Source organism: Mus caroli, unplaced genomic scaffold (assembly GCF_978045245.1).
Source record: "Mus caroli unplaced genomic scaffold, Mus_caroli_1 scaffold_2, whole genome shotgun sequence".
Classification (NCBI taxonomy): Eukaryota; Metazoa; Chordata; class Mammalia; order Rodentia; family Muridae; genus Mus; species Mus caroli.
This window is the reverse complement of record NW_028227257.1, coordinates 24,496,412-24,516,536: the sequence shown is the minus strand read 5'-3', so window position 1 is coordinate 24,516,536 and position 20,125 is coordinate 24,496,412. Positions and strand designations below refer to the sequence as shown.

The following is a 20,125-nucleotide window of genomic DNA, read 5'->3' as shown; positions in this document are numbered from 1 at the left end:
TAGGTCTGAATCATCCTGCTCAAGGCTGGGGGAGGCTACACAGATGGTTTGAGCCACCATGTTGCTGGAAGGTGAACTCGGGACCTGTGGAAGGGCAGTCAGTGTTCTTACCCATTGAGCCATCTCTCCAGCCCACATCAGCCCCCATCATCTTTAAGATGGGTAAAATGATAGCAGCCAGTGGATAGGGTTGAAATGAGACCTGTGTGTGAAGCAAACGGGAAGGGTCTCATAAGCATGGGGGTATCTATTCCCAACCCACATACTAAGAAGTACTGGATGGCAAATTAAAAAGTATCAATCTGGGGAAAGATGGCTCAGTGGTTAAGAGCACTGACTGCTCTTACAGAGGTCCTGAGTTCAATTCCCAGCAACCACATGGGATTAAAGGCGTGTGCCACCACCTCCTGGCGGTGGCGCACACCTTTAGTCTTAACACTTAGGAGGTAGAGGCAGGCAAATATCTGAGTTGGAGGCCAGCCTGGTCTACATAAAGAGTTCCAGGACAGCCAGGGCTACACAGAGAATCCCTGTTTTGAAAAACAACAAAAATCAATCAATCATCAAATCAATCAAAACCCAAATGGTAAAGATTCTAAGTCTTGGGGCTAAGTAGGAAAAGCGAGTTGCAGAACATGACCTCCTTGGAAGGCGCAGGAAGATAACAGCCACTTGTAGCACCAATGCATACAAACCAGACCCTGCACGATGTGCGATGTGCGCGTATGAGCAGGTTACTCTGCAGCAAGGATTGGAAAAGGGACCAAAAGAGGAATCTCACTTTTTCTCCACAGACTCTGACACCGACTGGCTGTGTGATCCTGGACAGATTGCATCACCTCATGGACATTTTTTCATCTGTGAAGGGAAGATTTCCTGGCAGTGGTCTGAGAAATGGTGGCAAAGACTGAAGGAGAGTACTGTACCACCTGTTGGGCAGAGACGGGATTGCACTTCTTTTTGCTCTGTGTTTTCATGATCTTAGAAGGGGGTGGAGCCTCCTCTTCATAATTCCTACAGGGCTTAATACTGAGGAGAAACTTTGTAAAGTAAAGGATTATTAGATTTGGGGAGGTGGCGCAGTAGGTAAAGAGCTCGCTGTGTCATCCTGAGAACCCGGTCTGGTACTTACAACAAAGCATAGTATGATCAACAATAATGCCAGCACAGTTGCATAGCGACGGGCACATCCCCAGGGATTCAGCTGCCAGCCAATCTCAAGCTAGGTTCAGTGAGCAATTTCTCCCCCCGAAAAGCTGGAGAAGGATAGAGGATGACGCTGAACTTTGACCTCTGGCCTCCACACACATGTATGAGTGAGTGCACCCACATCAACACACACACACACACACACACACACACTCGTGAAAAACAAATCTTTTAAAATAATGATATGGGTCCCTAAGTACTGGAATTGAGAACAGCGCCCACATCCCGACGTTTGTAAGATGTCAGTGGACTGCAGAATAAGTGTGGGGATAGTCCTCATGGTAATTATTTGAAGTTTCTTTGGGGCGGTAGTAAATGTCAAATTCTTTCCATTAACCATCTCTATCGTCTTTGTTCCTCTGCAGGGGCTGAGTCAGCCTGTTGGGTGACCCAGGCCTGCCCTAGGGGAGGGAGGAAGCCACACAACTAAGTCCTTTGAGCCTCACCCCTGGCCAGAGGGCATCAGCAATTGGAAAGTAGCCCGGCTTTATGGGGAAACAATGGTACCAGCCAGCTGCGGGTGAAGCTGGGCTGAGCAGCCTAGCCTGATCTGATGCGTGTTAAGAGGGGTGCCCCTCACACCTGAAGGGTCCACTTCACTTGAGGACAACTTAAGTATCCATCAATCAGAGACAATTCTTAAAGCACTTTGGAAAGGGTGGCTCGAGAGAGTCAGGGAATGTAGGAAGGGAACCCCCTGAGCATTCCCCGTGAACAGCTCTATGCGTGAAGTCCCCCGGTCTCCCTGCTAGAGGACCTCAGAGTCCATGAAATTGAACTATTCTAGCACATGGGGGAGAAAACAAGGATCCCTCAGGGGATGGAAGCTGTCTGAGGTCCCATATGACTAACAACCACAAAGCTGGAGCTAAAATCCGGGTTCCCTTCGACACGCCGAGTCCACACCGAGAAGCGATGTTTGCATAGCCTTTTATGAGCACGCTCAAGTCCAATTCTCTGACGAGTGTCCATCTGACACATAAGATAGTGTCTGGTCACCTGACCCCTGGAATCTGAAGCAGGATCTGAAGTATTTGTGTCTCCGGGACAGACACTTGCCTGTCTGACTGTCAAGTCTGTAATGCAGTAATTGCTAGAGTTCAAAGCCTGCCTCTAGAGTCTGGAAAAATAGCCCGTGGATACAATACTTGCTATACAAGCACAAGTTCCAGAGTTCAAACCTCCAAAAACCATAACATCCAGGTGTGACAGTGAGCTTCTGTAGTCTCAGTGTGGGAGTGAGTAGATAGAGGTGATCCTGTGGGTAGGGCTTTCTAGCAGGTCAATCTAGTCAAACCATCCAGCTGCAGTTTCAATGAGAGACCTTGTCTCAAAAAATCAGGTGTAGAAGCAATTAAGGAAGACACCCATTGTGTGACTTCAACATACACCAGTGTGAGTAGTCACATCCCCAGAAGTGTGTGCATTCACATATCACACATGCCCGTACACAAACTCACAAAGCTCAGGGCTAACACTTCCTATGGGCATGACCTTGGATAAATTAGTTTATTGCTTTGGTGGCTCCAAGATGGCCCTCAGTGATCTTTACCTCAGGCTGTCTATGCCCTTATGTGGACAGTTTTCTCGGAGGTTTCCTTCCACAGAGTATCTATTCCCTGTTGTAGGCAGTTCCTTCTCATGAAAGTGACTGGCCTCTGTAACACTGAAGAATTGCAGAAGTGAGAGCCCAACCTCAGGTCAGAGAAGCCACTAGGAAGTTCTATCTTGCTCTCTTGAGCCACTGGCTATGGGGAGAGTCAGCTCCCATGTCAGGCTGCTCAAGGAAAGAGCCACACAGCTAGGGGCTGAGTCCATTTTCTGCTGCTATAACACTTATAAAGACGTTTAATTGGCTCAAAGTCCTTGAGATCTCTGCTGAGGGCCTTCTTGCTGCATCATGACTCAGCAAGAGGCATGATGGCCAAGATGCATGGCAGAAAAGGAGCAGGGTGCGTGCATGCCGTGCGTGCTCGCGTGTGTGTGTGTGTGTGTGTGTGTGTGTGTGTGTGTGTGTGTGTATGTGTGTGTGTGTGTGCTGGGGCTGTTGGTGGGGGCTGGTCTTGCTCTTGCTTCTGATGATCAACCCGCTCCCACAATGCTGGCTTTAGCTTTCCTGATATGATTAACCCCCTGACAACCCCACCTCCCAACACTCTCAGAATAGCATGTAAACATCAATATTAGAAGAGGCGTTCAGACCATGTGTTACAAGTACAGAGATACCGGGTGGTGGTGGCGCACGCCTTTAATCCCAGCACTTGGAAGGCAGAGGCAGGTGGATTTCTGAGTTCGAGGCCAGCCTGATCTACCAAGAGAGTTCCAGGGCTATACAGAGAAAAAACCAAAACCAAAACAAAACAAAACAAAAACAAACAAAAAAACAAGTACAGAGACCCTTCCAACAGCCAACTGACTTGCTAGCCCTGTGCATGTACCCTCTTAGAACTGGGCCCTCACCTCTAGCCTCACTCAAGGCTTTAAGTACCTGAAGCTCTGGTTCACCTCTTCACTAGAGCATCATGAGACTTCTAGAGTCACAGACAACAAGTAAGATAACCCCATCTGATGGTTTTAAACTGTCCAGTTTTGGAGTAATTTCTTACACAGAAATAATGAATGCAAACATTTTTTCCTTCTTTTCTCTATCTGTTTTTTTAATTTAAATTTTATTCATTTATTACCATGTATGTGTATAAAGTATGCCTGTGAGTGTGGGCGCCTACACACCATGATGCACACATGGGGGTCAGAGGGCAGTTTTCAAGAGTCAGTTTACTCTGTCTGCTGGGCAGGTCCTCGGGTGTTGAGCTCAGGTCAGCAGGCTTGAGAGACAAGTGCCTTTCCCGCTGAGCATTTTTCCTCAGCCTTTCCTTTGTGTTAAAAATGCTTCATACAGTTAGAGTGCAGATCCAATAAGATGACAAATGGAAAAGGGTTGGCTCATAGCAAACACCCCACAGTCAAGGGCAATATTGCTCTATTATTGCATCTTACGTGGTATTTAGTTATTTGAACTTTTGTTTGTTTATTGGTTTTTTCAAGACAGGGTTTGGACTTAGAGATCCACTTGCCTCTGCCTTCTGAGTTCTGGGATTAAGGGCATGTTATGCATGGCGGAGGTCAGAGGATGCTTCTCTCCTTCCATCTTAAGTTCCAGGGATCAAACTTAGGTTGTCAGACTTGCAGAGCATTCGCTTTCTCCTCATGAGCCAACTCACCAGCCCTGGTCTCCTCATTTTCCTAGCAATTTCATTCAGAGTTCAGGTCCGAAATACCCTAGCCCAAGAACAAACCCTGCAGGGAACCTCTGGCTCCCCTCCCTGAGGCCAAGTGGAGACCCGCCCCTCCCTCCCCAGTCCGCCCCGCCCCTCCCTCCCCAGTCACTCCTTCCCCAGCTCCCTCCGCCCCGAGGTTCCAGTTCCTACCGCCCCACCCCACCCTGGAACTCATCAGGTCTTTCTTGGCTCATCTGCTAGGAAGCCTATGTTCAAAAATTTCCTCTATCTCAGCACTTTCCAGGGATGTTCCCTGACCCCTGGAAGCTGCCCCTCAAAGGATTGTTTTGCTCCTTATATCTCTGGGAACCAGGTTTAAATTTTAACCGCGCTATGGACTTGACCTTTGAAAAGTTTCTCAACCTCCTAATACCATTTCTTCATCTGCCAAACAGGGAGAGTAACTTCTGCCTCTGGGCTGCTGGGGCATGAAAACAGATCCCGGGTATGAAATACCACTTTGCAGACTAGAGTACACCGGAAGCCCCCTCCAGCTATCAGGTACAGCCCCGCCCCAGTAGCTTCTCAACTCTCAGCCCTGCCTGGCTATTGAGGCCAGCTTTGAATTTTTTTTATCAGGGACATTCGATTTCTTTATTCAGGCTTTCAGCAGAACTTGCAAACATCTTCCAGCACTTTCCTTCTGCAGCTAAGCTAAGTTATGGAGAGAAGAGGGGTTTTGTTTTAATGGTCTCATTAAATAGCCCAGGCTAACCTTAAACTCATGGTCCATGATCTTCCTGGCTCAGAATTCCAAGTACTGAAATTACAGGTGAAAATAAAGAAATAAATAATAATGTGTGTGTGTGTGTGTGTGTGTGTGTGTGTGTGTGGTGCTGAGAATCAAACTGAACATTTCGGGTGTGCCTGACAAACACTATTTTTTTTCTTTTTTTTTCTTTTTCGAGACAGGGTTTCTCTGTATAGCCCTGGCTGTCCTGGAACTCACTTTGTAGACCAGGCTGGCCTTGAACTCAGAAATACGCCTGCCTCTGCCTACCGAGTGCTGGGATTAAAGGCGTGCGCCACCACACTCGGCTCAAACACTCTATTTTTATCCCCCAATAATTATTTTTTTTGACATGAGGTGTGTGTGTGTGTGTGTGTGTGTATGCGCATTGCACAGCACGAGTGTGACGGGCAGACACCTTGCATATTGGGTATCAACCCTTAAGGCACCTTTATCTTTTTGTTAGCAACACAGTCTCTTTTTATCTTTTTTTGTTGTTGTTTTTGTTGTTGTTGTTGTTGTTGTTGTTATTGTTTTTCAAGACAGGGTTTCTCTGTATATCCCAGGCTGTCCTGGAATTAAAGGCGGCGCCCGACTAGAGACACAGTCTCTTATTGGCCAGGAAATTAACTACATAGCTAGCCAGGCTAGCTAGCCTGCCAAAGGTCCAGGAATCTGCCTGTCTCCATCTCACATCTCACCATCCCTGGTTTTACACGGTGGGCTACAACGCCTGGCTCCCCTCCACCCCACCCCTCCGCCCCCTTTAACATGGGTTGTAGAGATCTTAGGTCAGCTCCTCCCATTTGTAAGGCAAGCACCCTACCAACTGAGTCATCACTCCAGGCTCCAAATAAATGATTTATAAATGGAAAAGCCAATAAAAAAATCTTACTGAATGTTATTGGTTCTTAAGCTTGGATGCATGTTGGAATAGCCTAAGGGGGTTAATGTCTCCAAAGATTTGGATTCAATTGTCTGTCTAGGACGTGGCCTGGACATGTAAAACATTTTAAAGCAGTGTTCTCCTTGCAGCTAAAGGGACATAGATTTACCTGGCCACCTAAAATGTGGGAAAAGGAAACAATTCAAAAGGGAATCAAGCAGCGAAGGATTAAAAACAAATGAGACAAGACCATGGTTTTTACAAACTACTAGACAGTTTTCAGGCCATCGAATAGAGTGAGAAAACCCAGGTGGAGTCCTGCACACTCTGGGGAGAAGGAACTGCACCTGAAGAGACTCAGGAGGCCGGAGTGTACAGAAGAGGGGGCTCAGGGAGGTTGCTGCATAGACAGTGCTACTCGAGTGTCCAGCTGCACACTCAACAGCGTGTGCATACAAAGAAGCTATCTGAGCATAAGGGGAGAGATACCCTGAAGAGCTAGAGATAACAGTGTCCAGGGCTCACGCAGGCCCAGGGATACCATCTGTTCCATCCAGCATGACTAAGGAGATTAGTGCTTCCCAAGGCATTTGGTAGAGGACAGGAGGGTATCGCCTCAGTACTGGAGGGAATTTAGCCCAGAATTGAAGTGCCTTGATCACACTTAATATTAAAAGTAAGACTCCAAAAGATCAAACCTTTACCAAGTAACTGAATTGCTTCCCAGAAGAAGCTAATGCCTGCAGGATTACAAAAAACGATCTAGCAGTTAACTAGTGGAACTCACAATGGCCATTATCCAATTAAGAAAAAAAAAAATCAGGGGCCAGGCAGGGTGGCTTAGTGGTAAAGATTCTCACTGATGACTTGAGTTTAATCCCTGGAGCCCACATGAGGAACGGAAAGAAGTAACTCCTGCAAGTTGTCCTCTGACCTCCACCTATGTGCCATGGTATTGTAGCACGCGAGCTCACTGGCACACACACACACACACACACACACACACACACACACACACACACACACACACTAATACCTAGCATTTACAGGATGACTTCATTGGTTTGTTTGTTGGTTGGTTGGTTGGTTTTTTGAGACAGGGTTTCTCTGTGTAACCCTGGCTGTCCTGGAACTCACTCTGTAGACCAGGCTGGCCTTGAACTCAGAAATCCGCCTGCCTCTGCCTCCGGAGTGCTGGGTGTGCGTCACCACGCCCGGCTGACTTCATTGTTAAAAATGTGTTTTTAAGTCGGGCGTGGTGGCGCACGCCTTTGATCCCAGCATTTGGGAGGCCGAGGCAGGCGGATTTCTGAGTTCGAGGCCAGCCTGGTCTACAAAGTGAGTTCCAGGATAGCCAAGGCTACACAGAGAAACCCTGTCTCGAAAAACAAAAAACAAAACAAAACAAAAAAAAAGTGCTTTTATTGTTTTTTTTTTTTTTTTTTTTTTTTTTTTTTTTGGTTTTTCGAGACAGGGTTTCTCTGTATAGCCCTAGCTGTCCTGGAACTCACTCTGTAGACCAGGCTGGCCTCGAACTCAGAAATCCGCCTGCCTCTGCCTCCGGAGTGCTGGGATTAAAGGCGTGCGCCACCACGCCCGGCTTATTGTTTTATTTATTTATTTATTTTTGTAACAGATTTCTCTGTGTAGCCTTGCCTATCCTGTAACTTGCTCTGTAGATCAGGCTGGCTTCGAACTCACCGAGATCTGCCTGCCTCTGCCTCCCAAATGCTGGGATTATAGGCAGGCACCACCATCACCTGGATTAAAATATGGCTTTTCTTAAATGATGTTTTGCTTTATTTTGTTTTGAGACAGGGTCTCATGCAGCCCAAGCTGGCCACAAACTCACTATATTTCCAAGAATGGTCTCGACTCTCCTGCCCTTAGCTGGGAAATGCAGAGAGAACTGGATGGGCCACCATGTCTGATTTGTGTGGTAGCAGGGAGTCAAAAGAAGGTTTTGCACATTCTAGGCAAATGCACTATTTACTAAATGGTGTGCTCTGTCCTCAAAATGTAACTTTATTTAAGGATGCCCTAAGGTCAAAACTTATCGCAACAATGTAAAACTTGAACAAATTCTTTGTGTCTAAAGAAACAAGGCTTTCTCAAAAGTGGGTCCTTGTTTGGTGATATTTACAAAGAGCTATTAGCTTAGGGGACGAAATTTTATGATTTAGTAAGCCAGTTGATTATGTTTTCTGATAATTTCATTCAAGTATATGTTTATGTTAAGGTCTTTTAAACAACCCTTTTAAACAAACAACTGACTTTAAGCAGTTTTATTTATTTTATGTGAATGGGTGTTTTGTGTGATGTATGCCTGTGTATCACATGTGTGCGGGATGGCTTAGGAGGCCAGAAGAGGGTTGGCCATGTGGCTGCTGAGAATCAAACCTAGGTCATCTGGGACAGCAGCCAGTGCTCTTGAACACTCTTGCACACGCGCGCGCGCGCACACACACACACACACACACACACACACACACACACACGGTGGGGGGTGGAGAAAGAGAGAGCACATAATTGGGGTCAGAGGACAACTTGTGGGAGTTGATTTTCTCCCTGCACCATGTGGGTCCCAGATATCAAAGCTGGGTCATTAGGTAAGCAAATTAATCTACTGAGCCATCTTCACCTTGCTGGCCCCTTAGCTGATTTTAATATATTTTAAACCCTGTGTATCTATAATGTGTAAAGCCATATGTCTAAAACTTATCTAAATGTTAATGAAGAGTCAAAGGCATGTGTTTAATACCCACAAAGTGGCCCATCAGTGTATGCATTATATCTAGACCTTTGACACAGAAAATAGCCAGTGAAAATTTCAGAAAACATTTCTGACATACAGTCAGGACCATTCAGATAAAAACTTGCTTTTTATGCTGGGAGTGATGGCACAGGCTTGTACTCCCAGGAAAGTGATGAGTTCAAGGTCACTCTTGGCTACATAGAGAGTTTGAGGCCAGCTGGCTGCAGTGAAACTCTGTCTCGGAAAACAGAAACAGCTTACTGCCGGCATGTTATTTCTGTTTTTTTTTTTTTTTTTTTTTTTGGTTTTTCTTTTTTTTTTTTTTTTTTTTAAATTATTTTGATTTGCATTTACTTTTTTTTTTTTTTTTTTTTTTTAAGATTTGTTATATGTAAGTACACTGTAGCTGTCTTCAGACACTCCAGAAGAGGGCGCCAGATCTGGTTGCAGATGGTTGTGAGCCACCATGTGGTTGCTGGGATTTGAACTCTGGACCTTCGGAAGAGCAGTCGGGTGCTCTTACCCACTGAGCCATCTCACCAGCCCCTTTTTTGGTTTTTCGAGACAGGGTTTCTCTGTGTAGCCCTGGCTGTCCTGGCACTCACTTTGTAGACCAGGCTGGCCTCGAACTCAGAAATCCTCCTGCCTCTGCCTCCCGAGTGCTGGGATTAAAGGCGTGTGCCACCACTCCCGGCTGGCATGTTATTTCTGAACATGTGAAATGTGTCTGCGAGCCAGGCGGTGGTGGTGCACGCCTTTAATCCCAGCACTTGGGAGGCAGAGGCAGGCGGATTTCTGAATTCGAGGCCAGCCTGGTCTACAAAATGAGTTCCAGGACAGCCAGGGCTATACAGAGAAACCCTGTCTCAAAAAACAAAACAAAACAAAACAAAAAAACAAAAAAAAGAAACGTGTCTGTGTTTGTTACATGTCAGAGAATGAGTACTGCTCACAGGTACTGCTCCCTAAATTCGTAAAAGGTCTAAAGTTTTGACGTTTGTCATTGTCAGTTACTATCCTACTAAGCAAAGATTCCAAATTTTGCTTCAGAAGTAGAAACTGAGTTAATATTTGAAGAACTCTTGATGTGAGTGTGATGGCGTCTTTATATGGAAAATGCCTTTATGCCCTTCTTGTATTATAGAAGCCTTCCAACATGAAAAGCTTCAGAGAACCCTTTATCAAGCCGATACCTAGCTATCTTAGAGTTGCTGTTGCTGTGATGAAATGCCACGGCCAAAAGCAAACTGGGGAGGAAAGGGTCTACTTGACCTGCACTTCCACATCACTGCTCATCATTGGAAGGAGTCAGAACAGGAACTCAAGAAGGGAAGGAACCTGGAGGCAGGCACTGATGCAGAGGCCATGGAAGAGTGCCATTTACTGGCTTGCTCGGCATGGCCTACTCAGCCTGCTTTATTATAGGACCCAGAGCCACCAGCCCAGGAGTGACCCCATCCACAATGGGCTGGGCCCTCCCACATCAATCACTAATTAAGAAAATGTGCAACAGACTTGCCTACAGCCCAATCTTATGGAGGCAATGTCGCAACTGAGGTTCCCTCCTCTCAGATGACCCTAGCCCGGTCAAGATGACATACCACTGACCAACACACTAGCCTTGTGTTTGCGTCCCTCATTGACTACAGCTACAATGTTTATTTGTTTGTTTGTTTATTATTTTGAGGCACGGTCTCCCTCTTCAGCCATTTTGGGCTGGGCTGGAACTCCATGTGTAGCCGAAGCTGACTTCAGACCAATGGCGATCCTCCTTCCACATCAGCTGGGACTACAGGCTTCAGCTCTCATGCATGATGTGTCCTTTAAGCAGAGAAAACTAGCTATGCCCTCACCGTGTACACTCTAATGTACACGGTAAATGCCCCTAATAACTTCTTGTTTCCTTGCTTGTTTGTTCATTTGCACTGCTGGAGATTGAACCCAGGGCTTTCCACATGTCGGGCGAGGGCCCTCCCATTGAGTTTAATCCAGCCTCAGCCTCATGATGGAAATAGTCACTGGAATGCCATACATCTGAGGTCTTACCTACATGTGCAAGCTAGTACATTCTGCTGCATTTGGAAAACCTGTCTATCCTCCAGTGGCAAAAATAACTGGGGGGCTTGTGGATAAATGTCACCTATTATTGACAAATCTTGTCATTCTTTAGGCTGAAGAAAAAAATTGAGTGTCTTTCTGAGAGAAAAAAGATGATGGTCCTAACATGATGCTGTCAATCATAATTATTTCCCTCAAGTGCTATACAAAATGAAAGTAACTGCACAGTTTGTTCAGTTGCCAGACTTTCTGCAAAATTCTAAAATGGCTATTCTGAATCTTTCCAACCATAGGTCTAATCCCATTGTAACATTGTTATCATCATCATCATCATCATCATCACCACCATCATCATCAGTGTGTGTGCATGTGTGCACCTGTAAGGACAACTTGATGGAGTCAGTTCTCTCCTTCCATCTCATTAGGGGTTCCAGAAATCCAGTGTGAGCTGTTCACTGGGCCATCCCACTAGCTCCTTCATCTGTTTCTACAGAATTTAGGGCTTGCTTGGTGTGGTGGTGCTCAGCTTTAATCCTAATACTTAGCAGGCAGCGGCAGGCAGATTCCTGTGACTTCAAGGCTAGCATGGTCTACATAATAATTTTCAGGCTGGCCAGAGCTCCACAGTGAGACCAACTTTCAAGAAAAAAAAAATTATCCATGGTGGTGGCCCATGCTTTTAATCTAAGCACTCAGGAGGCAGAGGCAGGAGGATCTCTGAGTTCGAGGCCAGCCTGGTCTACAGAGTGAGTTCTAGGACAGCCAGGGCTACACAGTGAGACCCTGTCTTTAAAAACTATAATAATAATAATAATAATAATAATAATAATAATAATAAATTGTTATGTCTCAAACACAGGGCAAATGGCTAACTAAGGTGTCCATTAATATATCAAAGAGGATACCAGGTTCTCCCAGCATCCCTCAGTCCCTACCTATTACAGGGCATGGTTGGCATACCCCGCCCACAACCCTAAACTTCTTCAGTGCTGGGGCTGGGTCATCCTTCCCCCGCTGCTCTTATCTATATAACCCAACCATTTTGATTACTTGGCCTTCTTTGGTCTCCCCATTACTCTTGGACAGTCCATTGGTCCAGGTCGCCCCTCTTGGTCAGTGGTTCCTCTCCTCTCCCTCCTCTTCCTTCTCCTCATCTGGTCTGGCTCTGTCTGGCCTCTCCCAAATGTCTCTGCTTCTGGCTATGCTCTCCCTTTTATATACAAGGAACTTTCTCCTCCACCATACCTAGGAGCAGCCAAGTCCTTTCCTTTTATATTTCTTTGTTTCATTCATCTATGACCAAACTCATAAAAATGACTATAACAAGTACTTATTATTATTTTTTTGTTTGAGACAGGGTTTCTCTGTGTAGCCCTGGCTGTCCTGGAACTCACTCTGTAGACCAGGCTGGTCTCGAACTCAGAAATCCGCCGGCCTCTGCCTCCCAAATGCTGGGATTAAAGGCGTGTGCCACCACGCCTGACACAAGTACTTATTTTTCAGTCTAGTATTTTTGTTGTTCTGTTTTGTGTTGAGGCATTTCTTGCTATGTAACCCTGACTGGCCTGGAATTTGCTATGTAATCCATGCTGGCCTCAAACTCCTGACCATTCTGTCTATGCCTCCTTGTAGCTGTTCTTTGCTATTTTGTGGGTTCTTCTTTCTTTCAACCTTCTTCCTTTCGACCCCCTAACACTGGATAAGAGAGCAAAAAGGAAAAAGGCAAAGCAAAGAGACCCCTTAATAAAGTCAGGCCGCTTCCTGCTGGTTAGGGAATCAAGTTCCTTGGGGTAAGTTTCATCTTCACCTCAGGATATCTATTTTTTTCTTCTTGTTTCTTCCTTGCTCATGACTACTTAACAAACTGTGACCAACAACAGCCAACCAGCAACACACTCTGCCTCCCAGGGCCCTAGCATTTATATTCCCTCTGAAAAGTTCCCAGAATTCCAAATGTCACACCATCACCAGAACTATCTGTACCTGGCAAAATTACACCCCTGCCAGAGCATGAGGCAAATCATAGCCTCTGAGGACAATCTGAAGTGGCCCCATGTCTCACACCTGGGATTATAATGAAAACATATTCTTATAATATTTTTGTGTTTTTTTTTAAAGGAACCAAAATTCTAGAATTCTCATGACACCTCCTGATTACTGGAGTTACAGGAATATGCTGCTATGCCTGGTACAAAGTTTCATTTCTTAAAAAAAATGTTAGGGCTGGTGAAATGACTCAGTGGGTAAAGATGCTCACTGCCAAGTCTGAAAAACCAGTGCTTAATCCCCAGCTCCCACATGGTAGAAGAGAGCACTTCTGAAGGTTGTCTGTCCTCTGACCAGTATGTAGCTCTGGTTGGTCCAGAACTCACTATGTGATATCTAACTTTGGATGTTAAAACAATTGCACTAATAGCTCCTAAAATCCCACACAGGCACTAGACAGTTTATATCGTTTGAATATCGCCATCAGAATTCAAGTTTAACCTATTTTTTAAGACTTTATTTTTGTCATATGCATGTGAATGTTTTGCCCATATAACACCTCTATTGGGTATGATTCCATTTGTTTGATTTTGAGCTTATTTTAAGTTATATATTGGGGACTTTTTGTTGTTTATTTTTTCGGTTGGGTTGGTGTTTTGAGGCAGGGTCCCATTGTGCAGCCTTGACCAGCTTCAAACTTCTGGCAATCCTCCAGCCTGTGTCCAAGACTGTGGGCTGTGGCACTATATCTTATTTAGTGTTTTAAACTAATAATATGGCAGCTTGTAAAGCCCTCCTTCAAAATAAAATTCAAAATATCGACAAAAGTAGCCATATGTGTCCCTCTGCCTTTCTTCCTCATTGCCTTAACTCTGTCAACTTATAACTTATACACTGGACACTGAACAAAGCGTGAGCACACAATTCCAATGATTTGTGGATATAGATTTTGTGTAATCTGGAAATCTGGACAACACAGAGAACACCACCCCCTCTGCCCCGATGGTGCTCTCTACGCGTCCTCCTGGTCAGCTCTCACTTTTGACCATGTTACATTCCTCAGCAACATCTGAGACTTCTGATTTTCCCACAGTCTTGCTATTGTCTGGTCTGGGTTTTGTTTGTTTTGGGTTTTGTGATAACCATTCTGGTAGGTGTGAAATGGTATTCCCATAAGTGATTTTCGTTTGTGTTTAGTTTATGACGAAGGATGTTGGCCCCTCTTCACATATTTACTAGCCATCTTTGCATCTCTTTTGGTGAATTGTCTTTTAGAATCTTTTATATATTATTTATTTATTTGTTTGTTTGTTTATTTATTTATTTTATGGTTTTTCAAGACAGGGTTTCTCTGTATAGCTCTGGCTGTCCTGGAACTCACTCTGTAGACCAGGCTGGCCTCGAACTAAGGAATCCACCTGCCTCTGCCTCCCGAGTGCTGGGATTAAAGGCATGCGCCCCCACGCCCAGCTCTTTTATATATTTTTAATTGGGTCATCTGTAGTATTGTCATGAACTATAAGTGTTCTTCATGTGTTCTGACTATAGTTCTTTACTGTATGCATATTTGTAACAACTATAACCTATCATTTTCTTTTAAGTGTATGAGTGTTTTGTTGGCATGTATGCCTGTGCACCACATGCATGCATAGTACATACAGAGGTCATCAGAGAACTTCAGAGCCCCTGAGACTGAAGTTACAGATAAATGTAAGCCATCATGTGAGTAATGGGAATTGAACTCCATTAGACAGGAAGAACAGACAGTGCTATTAGCTGCTTAGTCATATTTGAGGCCCAACGTATCATTCTGACTGATCTATCTATCTATCTATCTATCTATCTATCTATCTATCTATCCATCTATCTATCTATCTATTCTCTCTCTCTCTCTCTCACTCTCTCTCTCTCTCTCTCTGTGTGTATGCGTGTGCATGCTTGATGCCTGTGGGTGTGTACATATGTTCTTGTGAATGTGGAGATAAGAAGTCAGTGTCAGGAATGTTATTCACCTTGTGTGTGTGGAGTGTGGTGTTTGTGTATGTATGTGTGGGCATGTGTGTACATCTGTGTACTTACTTGCGGAGGCCAGAGGAGGACCCTGGGTGTTCTACTCTCAGTTTCTGCTTTATACTTTTGAGATAGGACTGCCCTGAAGAGAGTCTGGTAGCCTTCAAGCTCCAGCAATTTTCCTATATCGACCCTCAAAACACTGGCGTTACAAGGGAGACTGAAGCCAAGAGTGATTTTTTTATGTGGGTGCTGGGATATGAACTCAGGTCCTCACACTTGCATGGAAACCACTTTACCAACTGAGCTATTTCCCCAGCCTTATTTACTTACTTACTGTGCTCCTGGGTCTGACTGAACCCAGGACTTTGCCTATACTAGACCAGTGCTCTAACACGTACCACAGTCCCAAAAATTCATATAACATAAAATTAAGCATTTTAAGTGAATAATTCACTGTCTTTGGGTTTTTTTTGTTGTTGTTGTTTGTTTGTTTGGTTTTTTTTTTGTTTTTCGAGACAGGGTTTCTCTGTATAGCCCTGGCTGTCCTGGAGCTCACTTTGTAGACCAGGCTGGCCTCGAACTCACAAATCCGCCTGCCTCTGCCTCCCGAGTGCTGGGATTAAAGGCGTGCGCTACCACGCCCGGCTTGTCTTTGTTTTTGAGATAGGATCTCATGCAGCCCAGGCTGGCTTCTGAACTCACTAAATGCAGCCTGGAATGACCAAAGGCTTCTGATCCTTCTACTTCCACTTGCTGAGTGCTGGGATTACAGACATGCACTATCACATGTAATTTATGTGGAGCTAGGTATTGAAGCCAAGGCTTGGTGCACGTTAGGCAAGTACACTGTCAACTGAGCTATACACCTAGCCCAAAAGATTTGTAATTCTGAGGAATGATTCCACAGAGTTCAAGCTGGTCGTGAACGGATTCCTCTACCTCTCAAGTGCTGGGATTATGGGCATGTGCCACCATCACTGGCTTTACCATTAAAAATGTTATCATGGAACAGAGAGGATTTTTAATCCAGCAGCATGGCTGCTCTGATAAGGGAATCACATCCAAATAACCAGACATGCCTTTAGTACACATCTTTAATCCCAACCAATGAAGGTAAAGTTAGTTTGTAGAAGGAAGCACCCATGTTTGAAAATTGACATCTCGCCGGGCGTGGTGGCGCACGCCTTTAATCCCAGCACTCGGGAGGCAGAGGCAGGCGGATTTCTGAGTTCGAGGCCAGCCTGGTCTACAAAGTGAGTTCCAGGACAGCCAGGGCTATACAGAAAAACCCTGTCTCGAAAAACCAAAAAAAAAAAAAAAAAGAAAATTGACATCTCATTGAGGGGCAGACAAAGTGATGAGTCTGAGAAAGATTTGACAGAATGATTCAGAGATAAGATATGCCCAACTCTGAGAAGAACAGCACAGGAGAGAGAGGCTATTTAAGAGCAGCTCAGATCCCAGCACTTGGGAGGCAGAGGCAGGTGGATTTCTGAGTTCGAGGCCAGCCTGGTCTACAAAGTGAGTTCCAGGACAGCCAGAGCTATACAGAGAAACCCTGTCTCGAAAAACCAAACCAAACCAAACCAAACCAAACCAAACCAAACCAAACCAAACCAAACCAAACAAAAAGTCTTAGCCGGGAGTGGTGGCGCACGCCTTTAGTCCCAGCACTCGGGAGGCAGAGGCGGATTTCTGAGTTCAAGGCCAGCCTGGTCTACAAAGTGAGTTCCAGGACAGCCAGGGCTATACAGAGAAACCCTGTCTCGAAAAACCAAAAAAAAAAAAAAAAAGAGCAGCTCAGATTGTTGAATCAGTTCAGTCAGCACAGTTTGTAGTGCAGTGCCGTTGAGTTCACTAATTATAATTACTTCAGTTCAATGTGTGCAGTTTGTGCAGTGCAGATCAACTGAGGTAGTTAAAGCCAGAATTAATTGCCAGAGTTAGTTTGAGGCTAAGCAGAGCAATTAAGCGAGAAACCAAGGAAAGCCAGTTTGAATCAGTCAGCTTAGAGAGAAGTTTGAGCCAGAATAGCTGGGTTGAGAAAGATCTAGAAAGGATAACCTTATTCAGCCGTAAGTCTTAGAGGCTGAAACATTTGAGGCCTAGATTAAATTGTAGGGAGGCTAGAAGCTTCCGGGACTAAGCCTAGGAATACTTAGAACAGAGTCAGAAAAGTTCTGGGCTCAGTCCACGCTCTGTGTGTGTGTGTGTGTGTGTGTGTTGTGTTTGTTTGTTTTAGTCTTTCAAGGCAGGGTTTCTCTGTGTAGCCCTGGTTGTCCTGAAACTCACTCTGTAGATCAGGCTGGCCTTGAACTCAGAAATCTGCCTGCCTGTGCCTCCCAAGTGCTGGGATTAAAGGCGTGTGCCACTACTGCCCGGCCAAGCTGTGTATTTGTAAAGCTTGGGTATGGCTCTCATCCCTTCATCTGAGAAAATAAGGAAGGCATTTACAATAGAAAGGGGTGTGTGTGTGTGTGTGTGTGTGTGTGTGTGTGTGTATTCCCTCTTTGTGTGATGGGGATTAAATTCAGGACCTCAAGCATCCTAAATACATGTTTTGTCAATAAGCTACATTCCCAGCAGTAAAAATTTATATGATCACTTATGGCACAATGTCATTGTACACCTTTTTTAAAAGAAGATTTATTTATCTTATTATGTGAGTACACTGACTCTGTCTTCAGACACACCAGAAGATGTCATCAGATCCCATTACAGATGGTTGTGAGCCACCATGTGGTTGTTGGGAACTGAACTCAGAACCTCTGAAAGAGCAGTCAGTGCTCTTAACCACTGAGCCATCTCTCCATAAAGCTAGGCAGTCGTGGGTGGTGCATGCCTTTAATCCCAGTACTCAGGAGATAGAGGCAGTCATATCTCTGTGAATACCACGAGTAGCCTGGTCTACAGAGTGAGTTCCAGGACAGCCAGGGCTACACAGAGGAACCCTGTCTTGAAGGGGGTTGGGGGAGGTAGGGAAGACACTGGTTCATCTGGGTAGAGTGAGATGACCCTGGAATTGAGCTGACCAGATTTGAGTCCTACTCATTAGCCACCTGGCTGCTCAGAGACACAGCTGCTGCATCTGCAAAATCAAATGTTTTTATTGTACCCTTGTCCCTGCCCTGGGCAGTGCCTTTTCTGTTCATTTTTTCCATGAGCCTAAGAGATAAGTAAGACATTACCACTAGTACTCCTTCACAGATGAGCAAACAGTCCGAATGTGGCTGACTGGACCAGTTGACCTTGTGGGACCTGTCTCTTCTCCATCCAAGCCTAGAGAGTTAGTCAGGACTGAGTGGAAAGTCTCATTGTCTGCATATTTCTCATTGCTCACCGTGCCACCTGCGGAGAAGTCTGTGTGAATCAGGATGACTTCTGAGATTCCGGGGAGTGTTTCTGTCTGACACCTTCCCAGCTTATGTAAAATGACCTGGATACTTGTTGCTTGATTCTGTCTTTGCCTGAAGAAATTTTAGGTGTGACTTTAGTCTACTTGGTTGTCATTGTTGTTGTTACTGTTGCTGCTGCCTCTTCTTCCTCCTCCTCTTCCTTTTTGAAATGCAGATTCTGGTTTCTCCTGTGAGCACTCTAGGGAAAGAAAATATTGTAGTCTGTAATGTAAAAAGGGGAGTCACTGGAGGTTTTTAATGGGCTAAGGACAGCATTAGATTTGAAAGCAAGAAAAGAGAGAGCTGGTGGGGGACTGTATGCCGGGGTTCCCACCCCCAACATTTCATTGTTGAAATGTTTAAACAGATAGAATGGTATACAGTGGAAGGACTGACCAGCAAGAACCCAGCCACCTACCACTTAAGATTCTGTAATTATTAACCCATTGCTGTTTGCTCTGGCATGCATTTCTAGAGACCCTCCTGGTCTCTACTCATTCATTCTGATTTTCTTTGACAATTTCTACAAACCTGTAGAGGTCGCTGCTCTGCCTCTAAGCACTTTAGCAAGCCCATCATTAACTGTATTCAGCATTTGGCTTTGCTTATGTTAAAGAAAACACATAGGAGGCCACTGATTTAGATGGAATTTGATTTGTAGATCAGGCTGGCCTCAAACTCAGAGATCTGGCTGCCTTTGCCTCCTGAGTGCTGGGAGCATAGGTGTGCACCATCACTGCCAGAGTTCCTTTTAACTTTAAATGATTTGTTTTCATTTAAGTATATGTGTCTGTATCTGTGTGTTAGCACTGCCGCATGCATTCAGGTGCTCAAGGAGGCCAGAAGGCATCATTGGATCCCTTGGAGCCAGTGTCATAGGCACATGTGAACCATTTGATGTTGGTGCTGAAACTGAACTCAAGAGATGTACCTGCCTCTACATCTTGAGTTCTGGGGTTAAAGGCATACGCCATCATGCCCATTTTAAAACTTATTTTGTTTTGTTCTTTTTAATCACAAACGTGTGTGTGTGTGTGTGTGTGTGTGTGTGTGTGTGTGTAAGTCAGAAGACATCCAATATAAATCCTTGCCTTTCATTTTCTTTGAGACAAGGTCTATCCTTTGCTGCTGTGTAGGCTAGACTGGCATTTGAGCTTCTGGGCATTCTCCTGTGTCTGCCTCCCATCTCAACATTGAAATGCTACCCAGTCTAACTTTATGAGAATTCCTGGAACAGGAACTTATGCTTCCAAACAAGTGTTTTACCCATTGGATGATTTCTGAGCCTCCTGAGTGATGGGATTAATGAAGTGCATCACCCACCACTCTCTGGTTTTTTGGTTTTGTTTTATGACAGGTATATATATGGCCTGATACTAATTATATAGCTCAGGCCAGCCTCCAGCTTGCAGAAATCCTCCTGTCTCAGGTTTTCAAGTGCTAGGATTAAGACATAAACCACTAGACTAGATGTTGTGTTTTACAGGTATTAGCTAATTTAACCCTCACATTAAATTAACATTACTATGCCCGTCTTATGGTTAAAGAAACTGACCATCCTACCCAGGTTGGCATACCTCTTTGTTTTTTTTTTTTCTTTTTGGTTTTTGTTTTTTGGAGACAGGGTTTCTTTTTATAGTCCTGGCTGTCCTGGAACTCACTTTGTAGACCAGGCTGGCCTCGAACTCAGAAATCTGCCTGCCTCTGCCTCCCAAGTGCTGGGATTAACGGCGTGGGCCACCTTGCCCGGCTGGCATACCTCTTTAATGGCATACTGCATGTGAAACACTTAGGGCAAGATTTAGTGATTACCAT

At 44.9% G+C, this 20,125-nt stretch overlaps 1 protein-coding gene across 1 annotated transcript in view; it reads left to right on the top strand.

Moving 5' to 3' along the window:
* The first annotated feature begins 4,878 nt into the window (after positions 1-4,878).
* Positions 4,879-20,125, top strand: part of Itch (itchy E3 ubiquitin protein ligase) — a 120,721-nt gene continuing 105,474 nt past the window's right edge. Inside the window, exon 1 of the mRNA XM_021182181.3 lies at positions 4,879-4,988. The gene's annotated coding sequence lies outside the window, so the exon portion shown is untranslated. The remainder of the gene's footprint in view (positions 4,989-20,125) is intronic.